This window comes from Miscanthus floridulus, chromosome 5 (genome assembly GCF_019320115.1).
Source record: "Miscanthus floridulus cultivar M001 chromosome 5, ASM1932011v1, whole genome shotgun sequence".
NCBI lineage: Eukaryota > Viridiplantae > Streptophyta > Magnoliopsida > Poales > Poaceae > Miscanthus > Miscanthus floridulus.
Genome location: NC_089584.1, coordinates 82,352,575 through 82,362,502, shown reverse-complemented (window position 1 = coordinate 82,362,502; position 9,928 = coordinate 82,352,575). Strand labels below are relative to the sequence as shown.

The window sequence follows — 9,928 nt, the reverse complement described above, 5'->3', positions numbered from 1 at the left end:
ACGTTGCTATTTGTAGGGACGGCTGGTGATTGAGCCACCCTTACAAATGACCCCTGTATAAATAACTCCAATTTGTAGGGGCGGCTCAATCACCGACCGCCCCTACAAATGACCCACATATAAAACTGCTGCAACATCCTCTTCCTCCTCGGGTCACTCACTCCAACCCATAAAAGAAAGGTGTGGAGACCTCGGGCACCTCCCAAAAATTGCTCTACTAAGGGGGAAGGTTTTGATCTCAAATCCTTTGGTGAAGAGGTTGTAGAATGTAAAAAATGTTATTCTATACTTTTTTTGTAGTTTTAATGGTTAGTTAGTGAGTAATTAAAGTTTTGTTTTTCTCTCTCTTCTATGGTGCTTGAGCTACTTATGAAAGAAATTAGACCCAAATTTTAAATATACCAGGATAAATTAAGGAGAGGAACAAGATCATACCCTTATTTGGCCCATGTTTCTTGATTTTAGTGAATAATTAGTTAGTTTTATGCATGTTTCATGTGCACGTAGATCTAGATCTAGGGTTTGGTTTTTTTATTAATTTTATTTTTGTAAATTTATGTTTGATAAAATTGGACTAAGGTTTGTATGAAAGATATTGGGTAAAGTATAATTGTTGCTAATTATTGTCTTTGAAATTGTTTATTGTAATCAATAAATATGTATTTTAATTAATTATAGATAAATGGGCCATTAATTAATTTTCCTCTACCATGGTGTGTTTATATGCTTCATGTAATTATATTAGATTTATATTCATATATATCTGAAGTATATATAATTATTCTCAAGTAATTATTAATTTGATTCATTTTTATATATATCTGAATAAGTAGTCCTTTAATGTTTGTTTTGTTGTTGTTGTAAAAGATGGAGTACAGGAACTCTTGGATGTATGGTTCGTTAAGGTTCAAAGCAGATTTCCGTGAAGAGATGGATAAATTTATTGAAGCCGCAAAGAAGCATGCAATGACATTGAAAGAGAATAAGGATACAATTATTTGTCCCTGTAAAGATTGCAAGAACCGTATGGTATGGACAGATGTGACTATCATCAGATCACATTTGATTATGCGAGGATTTATTGAGGACTACACAGTGTGGATTCATCATGGTAAAAGTTATTGTTAACGACGAGGATGAGGAGGAATATAACGACAAAACCATAGAATCCATGTCCCAATATTCAGCAGAGCTTGATGCACGAATGAATTTCGAGTTTGCAATGAACAAGGTGGTGATGCTGGTGGTTGGGATGGTAACGACGAAGGTGGTGCCAATAATGGTGGTGGAGCACGTGTCGAGGATGAAGATGATTTGGAGGACATGATTCGAGTCCTTGAACCAGAGATTTTACTAAATAGCCCGAAAGATCTAGAAAATTTAGAAAGGGTGATAAAAACATCGAAGGAGACTGTGTATGGTGTTGAAAAGGGCTGTCCAACATATTGGACATTGCTACGTTTTGTGCTTGAGCTGCTTATCCTAAAGGCTAAGTACGGTTGGTCAGACTGTAGTTTCAATGATCTATTGCATCTCCTGTCATAGGTGCTACCACAACCAAACTCAGTTCCCACCAACACATACTAAGCGAAGAAGGTCATAAGTCCATTGACAATGGGGGTTGAAAAAATCCATGCATGCCCCAACCACTGTATACTTTTTCATGGTGAAACGTTCAAGTCACTGGATAAATATCCCTGGTGTGGGGCCAGTCGGTACAACAACAATGACCTTTACGGTGGGGACGAAGCCTCTATGGGAAAAAGAGGAATAAGAAGGGTACAAAAAAGGTGGTACAAGAATCTCAGCCCCCAGATGACACTCCATTAGGCAACGATGTAAAGCAGAGAAGAATTCCTGCCTTGGTAATGTGGTACCTGTCAGTGACCGATCGTTTGAGACATATCTTCCTAAACGCTAAAGAAGCCGCACTCATGACATGGTGGGATGATGAGCGCAAGATGGATGATGATAAGATTGCACACCCAGCTGATTGTAGTCGGTGGCAAAGGTTTGATGAGAAGCACAAAAAATTCAGCGATGACCCAAGGAATGTACGGTTTGGCTTGAGCACCGATGGAATGAATCCATTCAATGAGAGGATGAGCGACCACAGCACATGGCCAGTGATCTTGACCATGTAGAACATCCCAACATGGTTGTGTCAGAAGAGAAAATACCTTCTCCTCACTATTCTTATTTCTGGCCCTAAACAACCAGACATTGATATAGACGTGTTCCTCGAGCCTTTGATGCAAGAAATGGAGAGGCTATGGATGCATGGGGAGTAGATGTACGACGCGTTCCAAAAGGAGGACTTCATATGTAGAGCAATAATATTTGTTACTACCAATAATTACCCCACGCTGTTTGCTTTGTCTGGACAGATCAAAGGGAAGACGGGATGCTTGGTTTGCTTGGATGGTACTACATGGGTGTACCTGGATGCATCAAAAAAGATAGTTTACCTAAGGAACCACCGCTTCTTAAAGACAAGTCACAAGTACCGCAGCAAATTATTCTTTAGATTTTATGACAATGCCCCGGAGATTGAACCCCCTCCGGAGAGACGTCATAACAGAGAACACGTGTATAGAATGGTGAAAAACATACGCGTCGTCTATGGAAAGAAGAATCTAGATGGGACGAACAGAGATAGAAGCACACCTCCTGTCGAAGGCGTACCTTTCAAGAAACAATCGATCTTCTTTCATTATCTGCCTTATTGGCTAGACTTGGAGGTCCCCCATGCCATTGATGCTATGCACATGCAGAAGAATGTCTTTGAGAGTCTCATTGCTACCTTGATGGACCCAGGCAAGTCAAAGGATGATCTGAAAGCACAGAAAGACATGGTGCAGCTAAACGTGATGCCACAGCTTCACCCGGTACCTGAGGCTAATGGAAAATATACTCTGCCCGTGGCATGCTTCAACCTAACACCAGATGAGAAGAGAGCTACATGCACTTTCTTGAGGGGGGTCAAAGTCAGGCTCTGCTTATAAAGGCAGACCGTTTAGTGGTCCTGGCGTGGTCCACCAGGGTTCCCACGCGGTCCACCAGGGTTCCCGCGCGGGATCACTATGACGAATTGACCAAATTCCATGTGTTCTCGGTGGTACGAAGCTCCGCCGGAGGGCCTATTGCAGCAGAAGTGGCAAGGTAACAAGGTAGTTCCGAGACGAGGTAAAAACAAGGAGGAGATGGACGAGGAGAGCATGCCCATAGAGGAACTGAGCTTCAGCACCGATGGCAACCGCGACGACGGCGAGGCCACACACGGCAGCACCCATGGATGTATACCGATGAGGCTTCGTCCAAGGGCTAGCTAAGGGCCTAGCACAGTCATGGGTGCGAGCAATTGGAGGGAGATGAGTTGAGCATGGCCAAATTGGAGAAGGAAGGGAGAGCACGAGGGCGGCTATGGCGGCGGTGCTCAGGTCGACTGCGGCTATGGGGAAAACGCTTGGAATGACGGTGCAGTGGGGCTCGCGCGCTCGGAAGCGGCAGCTGTTCAGAGCGAGCCATGGTGCTCATGTGAGCTTGCGCTGGGAAGAGCCAGCACTAGCAGGAGTGAGGCGCTGCACAACGGCATGGCCAGCAGAGGGAGCGGGAACGCGGCTGTGCTAGTGCGCAGAGCTCGCGTACGCGAGGGCAGGGGCAAGGCCGACGATGGAGGCACTGTGACTGTGAGGTGGAGTGGCGCAAGGCGTGGCGGCTGTGAGGTGGAGCGGCGTGGGTCCACACAGTGGTGGCGCGCGTGCACGAGGAGGAAAGCGTGGGCCGAGGCGTAGCTGCAGGGCAGCGGGCATGGCGCGCACCGGGAGGCAGCGGCCGTGGGGCTTCGCACGCTCGCGCACGGTGGCCAAGGGACGCAAACGCGGCGACTGCGGTCTCTAGAGGCGGAAGCAAGCAGAGAAAGAGGAGCGACCGGAGGCAAAGAAAAAGTAGAGCGAGAGTAGCAACTCGCCGTCCTCAAGAAGCAAGGTAGGAGGCAGCAGCAGTTCGGAGGTGACCGGCCTGCTTGTCTGGTAGAGAGAACAGTGGAGCAAAGGCAAGCAGAGACACACAAGACCAGCAAGATCAGAGACAAGCAAGGCAGGCCAAGGCAGAGGCATGGGAACTCGGTGAATTGGAGCTTTGCTCGCCAACCACGACAGACAACTAAGGCAGGCAAAGACGAGCAGAGGTTGCTGCAGGTCGAAGCGACAAAACTGGCAGTTAGGGAGGGAAAACAAGCAAAGCAGTACACGGCAGCAGTAGCCTAGCCAACTTTCATTAATGTAGGAGCAACATGGCAGCAGCAAGGACGACACATGTTCCACGTGCTACGTCATGGCAATGGCGCCCCTACGCGTGGCCTGTGCGCGAGACGACGCGACGCGGAGGTGATAGCAATACGTTGCCGACAACTCTAAAAGAGCTAAATCCTATTGACTTCCTCCAATAAACATCGCACGCAGTAGCTCATACTCGTACCAAGCCATGGAACAAAATATTAAAGCGTTAAGTAATTATTTTACGCAAAACAAATCGCCACAAACAACACTTTAAAATATAATTTCTGATTTTTACCATTGACGCGAAAAACGGGTTTTTAAATTTTAAAATCCAAGAAAATTGTTTCGGTATTTTTTCATAGGCCTAAATCGCGGTGCTAAACCGGACCGTAACACCAGGGGTGTTACAGTTCAAGAGATTTGATCTTTTTTTTGCAATTCTTATACTTCTTTCTCTTCATCTCAAAGCAAGTATGAACTTGCTCCAACATGTCCATGAGCTCCTCCTTTGAGTACTCCTCATCATCATCACTCATATAATCATCACTTTCATAATCATCATTATCACTCACATTATATTTTACCTTGGTAGACTTTGCCATGAGGCAAGTTGATGGAGTGTCGAAGATGGAAGGTTTGTTGTTGATTGCGATGCTAGCTAGTGCCTTCTTGAGAGACTTCTTGTCATCATCACTAGAATTATCATCATCCGATGAGCCATCACTATCCCAAGTGACCACATAGCCCCACCCTTCTTCTTCTTCTTGAATATTATCTTCTTCTCTTTCTTTTCCTTCTTCTCCTTCTTTTCTTTCTTCTTCTCATCCTCATCATTGTCACTATTGTAGGGACAATCCGCTACAACATGATCCTTGCTCTTGCACTTGTAGCATCTCCTTACACACTCCTTGTTGTGATCTCTTCTCTTTCTTGCACCATAGCCCTTCTTCCTCTTGAATTTGCCCATCTTGCCCACAAAGAGAGCCATGGCCTCATCATCAATGTCACTAGCATCTTCATCACCACTTGATTCTTTTTTGTTTGCTTTGCTCTTGCTCTTGGATGAGGTGGTAGCCTTAAATGCTACACTCTTCTTTTTTTGTCTTCATCCTTCTTCTCATCTTGGTCAACCCCCTTCCTTTCCACACGACATGTCTCTTATGTCATGACATCACCTAGTACTTAGTTTAGGGTTATGTCCTTCAATCCTCCTCTTATGATAATCAATCTCAATGTCTCAAATCTTGGAGGTAAGCACATCAAGAACCAATGAGAGACATCATCATCATTTATCTTCTCACCCAAAGCCTTCAAGTCATTGATGATCACTTGCAATCTATGGAACATCTTCGAAATGCTCTCATCATCCTTCATCTTGAAGCTTGAAAACTTGTCCTTGAGGATGTACAACTTGGCACTCTTAACAGCTGGTGTGCCCTCATAAGTTTCTTCCAATCTTGTCCACACCTCATTAGCTCTCTCATAATTCTTGATTTGCTCAAACACCTTGGAATTAATGGCATTGTAGATGGTGTTGAGAGCCATTGTATTGCATTACTTGTTTGCCTTGTCTTGGTTGGTGAGATTGGTGGGATCAAGAATCACATAATCACTCTCGATCACATCCCATACTTGATCTTTGATTGAACCAAGATACATCTTTATCTTTCTCTTCCAATAATCATAGCATGTGCCATCAAAGAAAGGTAGTTTGCCCCCCACATGTTTGAAGATAACTTGAGCCATCTTTTGACATCGAGGTTGTTAAGCCTTCAATCAAACGGTGACCACAGCTCCGATACCACTTGAAATGTCCTAAATGGCTAGAGGGGGGGGGGGTGAATAGCCTATAAATTATTTCTACAAACTCACTAGAACAAATGGTTAGTACACTAAATGGCGTAATGCAATTTTGCTCTAGCTCTACAAGGGTTGCAAGCCACCTATACTAACAATTTTAGTTGCTATGATCTCTAGGTTCACACAAAGGCTAAGTCACTACTCTCTAAGCTAGTGAGCTCTCAAAGGCTAACTAAAGAGCCTCACTAACCAAACTAACAAGCTCTTAAAGACTAACTACACTAAAGAGCTTGACTAGGCAAGAATGTAAATAATGTAAATACAAGAGAGTGTGTCGGAAGATTATACCACCGTGGCAAGTGAGATGAACCAATCAATGAATATCCAATCAATCACTGGGAGAATACCAATCACAACAAACACAAGATTTTTCTCTCGAGGTTCATATGCTTGCTGGCACGCTAGTCCCCATTGTGTCGACCAACACTTGGTGGTTCATTGGCTAATAGGTATCACACACCTAGCCAATACTTGTCGCTGCAAGAACCTACCCACAAGTGAGGTAACTCAATGACATGAGCAATTTACTAGAGTTACCTTTCAGCTCTCCACCAGGGAAGGCATAAGACCCCTCACAATCACCGAGAGATGGCCACGAACAATCACCATCTCGTGCCAATGCTCCTCTGTTGCTTCAAGCCATCTAGGTGACGACAATCACCAAGAGTAACAAGAAATCCGCAGCCACAACGATGCCCAAGTGCAACTCGATGCAATCACTCAAGCAAAAGCACTAGGAATCACTCCTAATCTCACTATGATGATGAATCAATGATGGAGATGAGTGGGAGGTGTTTGCTTAGGCTCACAAGGATGTCAAATATGTCAAAGTGCTAAGAAAGAGAGCCCCAAGCCGGCCAAGAGCCTTAAATAGGCGCCCCAAGAAAATAGAGCCGTTGCTCAGTCAGGGGCTGACCGGACTCGCGTGACCGAACGCACCCTAGCGTCCGGTCACCTACATCCGGTCCATGGATGGCGTCCATGTGTCCTTCCTTTAAACCTCGTGCATCAGATCTCAATGGTCGAAAATGTTTCACTCGTGCAGTCAAAGAATGACCAGACGCACAGCTGGAATGACCGGATGCACGGACAAGCAGGGTCCGGTCATGGCCAAATCTATGCAGAGAGCATCCTAAGTGGGATTTTCATGACCGGACGCGTCCGGTCAACAATGACCTGACGCGCCCCAGCGTCCGGTCCTTACAGCGCTTGCATACTGTTGACGGTAGTTAACTACTATTATAAACCATCAATATAACTTGCATAAGGGCATAAAATGATCACCAACATAGACTTAGGGGGTTTAAACTAACAAATTCCACAAGTTTTGGTGAATCTATGTTTTCAGCAGGGTTTATCCAGAAAACCGTCAAGGTAGACCTATATGTCAGAGTTAATCGCACTTATCCCCAGCGAGTCTGACACCAAAAGAATCTAGACGATTCTAGAGGACACCACACCATGGCAGGGCCCAAGTGGCTGCAGGCCGGTTAGCCTATGGGGTCCACTATTAGCCTCCTTCGAATGTTGGTTCTCCACCGCCTTAGGGTTTGCATCTATGCTGTCCTTTCAAGTTGGATTGATCCAAGGGCTTAGAATGGATGATATGCCCTATATATACCAGCCCCTGCCACCCCTAGGGTATCAAACCCTGATCAAGTCATTTGAGAAGACAAAACCCTAATCATCCTCAGAGCTCCACCATATTCTAGGGCATAGCTAGCTAGGCTAGATCTAGAGAAAGGCACGCTTCGCTTGGATTCTAGATCTTGTCAAGAGCGTGGCTTGATATAGCTTTTGTACCCTCTCTTTTGTATCTCTCATTACTTTTATATGTTTGCTACAATTGCTATGACACTGTTCTTAATATTATTTAAGTTCCTAGTTATCATGTTCATCATCTACTTTGATTATATGCTTAGTATAGTTAGATTATCATCATCTTCAAGCATAAGTTCATATATCACTCGCTCTAAGGTAGTAGGGGTGAGTGGTTGAAATTGTGTAAGCGTGGTGCTTATACGTTATTTACCTACGGATGCACCCTATATTCCAGACCATGTGGTAGATCACAGATGTGACACTCCCATTGAATCCTTTGTAAACCACTCCCCGAATATTGGACAAGTAGGATCTAGTTACAAAGGAAGACAAGCTCTGTTCTTAATCATCCTTAGTAATATCCCTTATGTGTAAATATGAAGTTGATCATGGCCATGACTACTTAGTGTAATTGGACTAATCAATGTATGCTTTGACTTGTAATTAAGAATGACTTAGGAATTATTCCTCCAATATTCTACTTAGCAATACTAATGCCATAGAAAGGAGTACTCTGAGTGATCGATTATCATTTATCATTTACCATTCATATACATTTATCTCTTGACTTACCCCTGTTGTGAGTAGAAGTTTGGTTATGGTTTATTTCTCCATCATATGTATAAGTTATCAATATATTCCAAACGCCAGTCCTTCCCTATGGTAAAAATATAAATAGTGATACCTAGAATACTCCTGGGTGAAGTGCTACAATGGTATACTTATCTGTGCACTTGCAGATCCTTTTCATATATATATTTTTTCTAGTCACATAGAATACTAAAGTACTTCTTATTGTCATTCTAGAAGTGGCATTAGATAGTACCAACAAGCATTTCTGGCATCATAGCTAGGGATGACAACTTAGCAAAAGTGATGTTCAGAAATGTCAACAACATTAGGTGGCTACTTAAATAATTGACAAGTTAATAAATACCAATAAACATTTCTAGCACCGTTGCCGGGGACTGTAGCTAGGCAAAAAGGAATATTGATAAACTTTTACTTATTGATGTGATCGAAAAACCATTCACCCCTGCTCAAGTAGGATTACCCTTGTTATGTTTAGTTTTTATATCATATGCAGGGTAATGTATGACCGGTTTTGACCTTCTAACAAACTACATTGAAGATCCAGAAGCATTAATCAGGAGGACTAGAGCTGAACTCAAGAAAGTGCCTGCTTTAAATTCGGAAGACAACCAGATAAGGCAAAGCTTAACACCAGTTTTTGAAGCCATGACTAACAGGACACTCCATGAGTTCTCTGCTCCAACTACAGCTAACATCCATACTAGACCGGCAGTCAATGTCAGAGACATTGGATTTGAGCTCAAGCCAACGCTCATCAACATGGTGCAAGCCAACCAGTTTTGTGGAAAGGCACATGAAGATGCAAGTGCTCATCTCTAACACTTCTTGGAGATCTATAGCACTTTCATCATCAAAGGAGTATCTAGAGACACCATATTACTTTGCCTCTTCCCATTCTCACTCTTGCGGAAGGCGAAGCAATGGTTGTATGCCAACAAAGATAGAAACACAACATGGGATAACTGCTCCACTGCCTTCCTAGCAAAATTATTTCCCACAGACAAGACCAATGCTCTGCTTGGGAGAATTTCAAGCTTTCAGCAGCAACATGATGAATCTATCCTTGAGGCATGGGAATGCTTTTAAGATTACATTTCAGAATGTCCTCATCATGGGATGGAGAATTGGCTACTCATGCAGACTTTCTACCACGGGTTGACTAATGGCACCTATGAGAATATGGATGCTGCTACTGGAGGTGCTTTCCTATCACTTACAATCCCAGGTGCAACAACTCTCATAGAGATGATGACCTCCAACCAAGGTTGGAATGAAGAACGCCTTCAAACCCGCAAGAGAGGTGGAGGTATGCATCAACTCAAGGAGGTAGACATGCTATCTGCCAAGATGGACCTGCTCATGAAGAAGCTCAA

General features: G+C 43.8%; 1 non-coding gene across 1 annotated transcript; it reads right to left on the bottom strand.

Moving 5' to 3' along the window:
• Positions 1 to 9,564: 9,564 nt before the first annotated feature.
• Positions 9,565 to 9,673, bottom strand: LOC136455802 (small nucleolar RNA R71). Its single transcript, XR_010759268.1, has one exon. It is a non-coding gene; the product is annotated as a small nucleolar RNA R71 (small nucleolar RNA).
• Positions 9,674 to 9,928: the final 255 nt, after the last annotated feature.